General features: G+C 39.4%; 1 long non-coding RNA gene across 1 annotated transcript; it reads left to right on the plus strand.

Annotated features, from left to right (window-relative positions):
• The first annotated feature begins 2,703 nt into the window (after positions 1–2,703).
• LOC137024146 (uncharacterized) lies at positions 2,704–5,501 on the plus strand. The gene is made up of 3 exons (XR_010895647.1): positions 2,704–2,741; positions 3,452–3,601; positions 5,309–5,501. It is a non-coding gene; the product is annotated as an uncharacterized lncRNA (long non-coding RNA).
• The last annotated feature ends 684 nt before the right edge of the window (positions 5,502–6,185 follow it).

A 6,185-nucleotide genomic window follows, 5' to 3' on the forward strand; every position in this document is an offset into this window, starting at 1 on the left:
AAAAAATAAAATAATAATGAATGGCCTTTCGTACTTTAAAAAAAACGCATATCCCGGCTTCCGTACTTTTTTGGTTGGATCGTTATAAACACCTCTCTCAGTTAGAAAACACCCCAAAATTGGGAGACGCCCCTCTTTTGTTCCGCAGAGACCTATACTTGCTCGTGTTGTTTGAAGACTGCGAGTGCGCGCGCGCAGCCGGGGCTCTCTCTCGTACGCGCCCTGTCAGGCGCACCAGTCATTCTATTCTACATCACTCACCGATCAAATAAGGCTTTGACAGCCGCCCAAAAAAAAAAAAGATCAATGCAGAAAAACACCTGGATTGGTTATATAACGTTGGACAGAATGTTGATCCGGCCATCACGTATATTCAGCGCACATAAGGTAAACGTTTTGCAAACGTTTTTTAAAGAAATAAAAACAGGTCGACGAATCGATGCGCATATTTTGCGTCGACGTCATCGATGACCTCGACGCGTTGTCCCAGCCCTACATACTGGGTTTTGTGCGTTGCGGCCCGTTCCATAAGCTCCAGTCCCGAGTGTAACATGAACCCGCCCTAGCAAATCAAGATCTACCGGCCGCAGCTGCCACCAACTCAGCGTGCGACACCATCCTGTTTCTCCCAGTCCGGTCATTAATATGAGCTCAGCTTCCCCAATTAAGATCCACCGATCGCCAGTTCTCAAACTGTTTTCATTTCAAGGACCCCCAGTTTGATATGCAACGTATAACCTAACATTAGCCGTTAGCTAACGTTAACATTGGCTAGCCAACAATCCCATTTTCGACGGGCTGAATACAGTTCGGAGTTTCTTTGTCAATTACTTGTTGGACAGACACCTAATTACCTAATCCCCACCTTCCATTATTATGATAATGTCAAAAGAATTTCATTCTTACCTCTTCGGCGTGGCAGGGACAAAAGCCAACAGGTGCAGCAGCAGTGACCAACGCACTTCTCTCACCCCAGCGAAATTACGAATTGGCGCCAAGACCCGCCCTCCAATCTCTGGCGGTTGACAACTTGTTGTTGTATTACCGCCACCGCTGGACTGGAGTATACCCACAGATTATATTTCCTTTATACTATTAAATTCTTTTTAAAAGCCCTGTATTCTTTAAAAAAGATAACACAAATTTTATTTGTTCAGGTCCTATCCCCTGACCAATCCGCTATCCTAACCTTAACCACTCGAGGTGAAAAGTCTAATCAATCGTGAGCCATGCAATGAGCTGCTTCGTAGGGCGGGTCTTGGCGCTACCGGTCACGTCTCCCGCGCGTGCAACGTTCAGCTTCTTCTTTTTTCGGCGGTTACTGCACTGCCCGCTGTGGAGTGTGGGGCAGAAATGGCTCGAGTTTGGAAGAAACAGCAAAGCTCTCTGTAAAGGATAACTACTAACGGTAAGTAATAGTAGTGGTAATAGTAATAACGGACACTTTTATCACACATGAGGTAGGATTCTTGGAGTAACGTCACCGCATTGCGAATGCCACATTCAAGGGGCTACCACTAGCTATGCTAACGTTACTTAGCTACACCTAGCTAATAGGCCTACTGTAAATGTTTGTCTACAGAACTCTAGTCTGACTATCACCAGACCAAGTTCAAGAATCAAATCGCCGGCAGAGAGGACAGGGTTTACCCAGACTAGCAGAACTCTATTCTTTATTAAAATAATTACAACTCGCTATATCTATGGTTACAAATCTCCTAGACTTCAGACTCTTCAGAAATGTCAAAACATACGAGCAATACACGTGTGTATTTGTGGAATTATTTGGCACAAAACATGTCTTAGTGACATTGAAACTCTGGTATTCATTCAATGGTGATCATAAGCCGAGCTGTATTTGTTCTTGATCATTTATATTTCATGCTACTACATAATTAATAGATTATTTATAAAAAATATCAGGAGGTATAATTTACATGAGTTAGTAATACAAATAACTTGCATTAAATTTACATTTTGGTGATCAATTGATAATCAATGATCAATACTTTTGGTACTTAAAGAATATGATGTTAATAATTATTTTGTAGTTTGACTTAAGATTTTTAAATTGTGGTACATAACAGTGCAGTAGCCGAGTATTAATAAAACAGCTCTATATTATTTCTGATACCAGTTATTGCTATTATTGTTAAAATGACCGTAGTCTCCCTGTTTCCCCCTGCTGTTCAGTAAACAGAAAATGCATTTTCGGGATATTCATTTTATCCAGTTAGGAGAGAGAATTCATGCAGGATGAAGAATAAACAAGTGAAAGTAGAAGTGATAAAATAAGAGAAACTTTATCTATCGTAGGGGGAAATTAAAATGGTACAAAGAAATTAACAGAAAATTGGAAGAGGAACATTGACACTTTCTAAGAAATCTAAGAGCTGATTAGATGTAAACCTCTGTTACTGAATAAACACTTCATCAGAATATAGAGTTTTACTTTTACAAAAAGTTCCACTGTATATTCCATCAACTTGGGTCTGTATTTATATAGTATTGGAGTGTCAAAATGACCAGACGAAAACCTGGAAAACGATGGAGAAGGACTGGTAATGAAGAAGACCCAAATAAACGACCAAGACGGGCTGCACAATTGGTGAGTAGCCTGGCATAGTTGTGTTGCAGTAAATTTGCAGCATATAGGATATTTAATGCCTTATTTTCCTCCCTGCAGTCATCCCTCCCTGCAGCCGCCAGTGTTCATGTGGAGACTGATCAGCAATATTTAGGTAACTTATGAAATGTGTTGGTGTGTGTTTAATGTTCAAAAGCCACACCCAGTCCCATGTGCAGAGGAGAGAGAGATCCTGAATAGAATTAGTTCTGATTAAGAATCACAGGCCCTGTAAATAGATAGATTAGTAGATAGAATGCAGTCTACAGTTGGTCAAACCAAGCATGGCAAAATAGCTTTCTCTTAGGGCTGCATGATTAATCGCATGAGATTGTCATGCGTGTCTCGTCAGTAAAGCCGGTTCTGTGATTAGCGGTAAATGTCCATCACCTGCTTTCAAATGGAGCGGCACTTAATATACAGAGCCGTAGTTCGCGGACAAGCTACGCAATATTGCGTTCAATATCTATATGAATCGCCTTCGATTATGAACGCGATATTGCGTAGCTTGTCCGCGAACTACGGCTCTGTATATTAAGTGCCGCTCCATTTGAAAGCAGGTGATGGACATTTACCGCTAATCACAGAACCGGCTTTACTGACGAGACACGCATGACAATCTCATGCGATTAATCGTGCAGCCCTACTTTCTCTTATTCTTCTCTTTTTCTTTTTTTTATCTTTTGAGTTTCTTACAAGAAGGTTTCTCACCCGAAATCTGTTTCGGGTGAGAAATCTGAAAAATGTAATTTAAGCAAAATGAGACTCTAATATTGATCTAGAAAAAAGGTGTGAACCACTGATGTGTCCTCTTGTCTGTGTCAGGAGGTAGCAGCAGCGGAACACAGCAGGGGGGGGTGCCTCCTGGAGGAACCCAAAACGCTGCACTTCAAGGGGAACACGCCCAACATCCAGGTGTCCATGCAGGATGTACCGCACTCACTCTCGGACATCAAGTCTCTCACCACCTGCCAGGTACACACACCCTGTCTGTCTTGTCTGTAATGATGTACAGTATATTTTGTCACTGAGCAGGGGTCTCATTTATAAAGCGTGCTTACGCACAAAAAAGGCCTTGAAACAGGCGTACGCCACTTCCGACGCATAAGTTGTGATTTATAAAAACAAACTTGACGGGAAAATGTGCGCACCTGCACGCAAACTCTGACCCATGCGTACGAACGTTTTGGAGATGGAGCAGTTTGGCGACACCGATGGTGAGCTGGAGTTAAATGTCTTTTTGGTCACTTTTAGACAGAAAATCTAAAGAAAATTAAACATATACAGAAAGATAATACAAATATAATTTCACTCACCAAGCCTATCACTTGAAGCAAATATCCATCCCTTCTTAAATGTCCGCGCCAGCGAGCGCGTTGGGCCGTTTAGTGAAACTGACGCATAATATAGCCTGACGTAAAACCGTAAATCTTCATTATGAGTAGTAATCATAAATAGGCTACAGTGCATGTTCACAATAACAGTTTAAATAAATAAATTAATAATTTACTAAACTATATGTTTTACTTCTAATATTAAACATTTAGATTGAACCATTCTCATTGGAGTTAAACACTTAAAATAGGCCTACATGAAATCATTACATCGCCAGACAAGTTCATTTGATCTTGGTCTGTAGAGAGAGAAATAATCTGCGAACATAGATTAAAATGCACATAATCTTAGAATAATTTCTTAATGCGCATGTGAACGCCATCAGCGTTTCTCACAGGTTCGCGTTTAAAGTCTGTGTAGAGGGAATGGTGTAGTCTTAGCGGCCCCTAATTTAATAACAAATGATCGTTGCGACGGAAGCAAATCAATCAAAACTAACTTTAGCTAGAAAAAGCTAGATAAATAGCTAGATAATACCAAGTATTATCCATTTGTCTCTGTAAAGCTGCTTTGAAACAGCCTACACTGTTAAAAGCGCTATATAAATGAGGATGACTTGACTTAACAAAAATTTAAATATTCAATAAATAGAAATATTTGTTGTGGATGCAATGCTTTTGAACACTTTTCTTCTGGCATGCTGTGCTTTAATGTTTTAACTATAATTGCTTATCATTATAGCTGAATATTAAATGAATAGATGAATAATTGTCTGAGAAAATAGCTTTGTGCAAATAATGCACAACATAGTCTAAATCTGTTTCAATTAAAAATACGATTTAGCCCGTGGAAAAGATTGAGAAAAATAAATGTATTTTACACTATTTCATTTATTTATTTAAAAAAAAGGCAAACTAAATTATTTTTATTAATGTGACGTGACGCACATCCATATTTCATATTGACTAATGTCTTGTAGGCTACCTACCGGTAAACATGTTAGATGATCACGTGGATGAATAATCATATGCAAATGATATGCAGATGAGGATATGCATAGTAAATCTAGGCATTGTAAGCTCCTTATATGGTTATTTCGGGGAGGAGACGCATGGTTTTATAAGTCTGAATATTTTTTTGCGCACGCCATTTTTGGCTTTCAGGCGCACGTACACTTTTAGTAAGGATCCTACGCACAGTTTTATAAATGAGACCCCAGATCCTGCTAAAATATGACACAATAATCTGAGTGTAAGAAAGTGATATACAGGTTGAGACGATATAGGTTTTGTGTTGTGACAAAATGTTTTTTGACCCTTAATGATTTTTATTCTATTTTATTACCAGCACAAGGTAGCGTGGCACAAGAGAGTATTTCAACTGTTAACTCTATCGAAGACAATGAAGAAACATCTTCCAGATCAGCCTTCAGAGATCCTCCTGATGACCTAACAACTGAACTACATGGCAATGCTGAGTATGATCCATCTCAATTATTTGAGGAAGCTCTCCCTGATGTGGGGGATTGGACATATGATGATGGACATTTGTTCAATGAGGGATTTGAAGAGGGTTTGAGTGAGGACTGTGCAGAAGAGTCAAATTTCAAGGACACAGCACACAAACCATTATATGACAATGCATCAATAACTGTTGCAGAGAGCCTTCTGATCATCATGGCTTACGTAAACTGTCATAGAGTAACTGATAAGGCCCTTAGTGATTTGCTTAAAATGTTTAAGTTGGTTTGTCCTGATAGTCTGAATACAGACTGCTTAAACAGTGTACAGAAGTTAAAAGACTTTTTTTCTCACATGCTGCTTCATCTCCTATTGTATTGCATAAATATTGCAGTACTTGTTTTGGGTCATTAGAAGGTGAACAATTACAATGTCTATCTTGTGGGACCAGTGTGTCAGAAGAAAGATCCTCATCCTTCATAGAGGTTCCAATTGATGCTCAAATAAGGTCATTGTTTCTCAAGCCAGGTTTTCAGGAGAAACTTAACTTTAGATTAAGCAGGAAGAAGACAGATCCTAACAACATTGAAGATATATATGATGCAGAAATTTACAAACAGCTTGTAGATGGGGGTGGTCCTCTTAGTGACCCTAAAAACATCTCACTTACTTGGAACACAGATGGGGTACCTATTTTCAAATCGTCCAAGTTTTCAGTGTGGCCTTTTTATTGCATCATCAATGAACTGAGTTTCATGGAACGC

The sequence above is a fragment of the Chanodichthys erythropterus genome, chromosome 8, assembly GCF_024489055.1.
Source record: "Chanodichthys erythropterus isolate Z2021 chromosome 8, ASM2448905v1, whole genome shotgun sequence".
NCBI lineage: Eukaryota > Metazoa > Chordata > Actinopteri > Cypriniformes > Xenocyprididae > Chanodichthys > Chanodichthys erythropterus.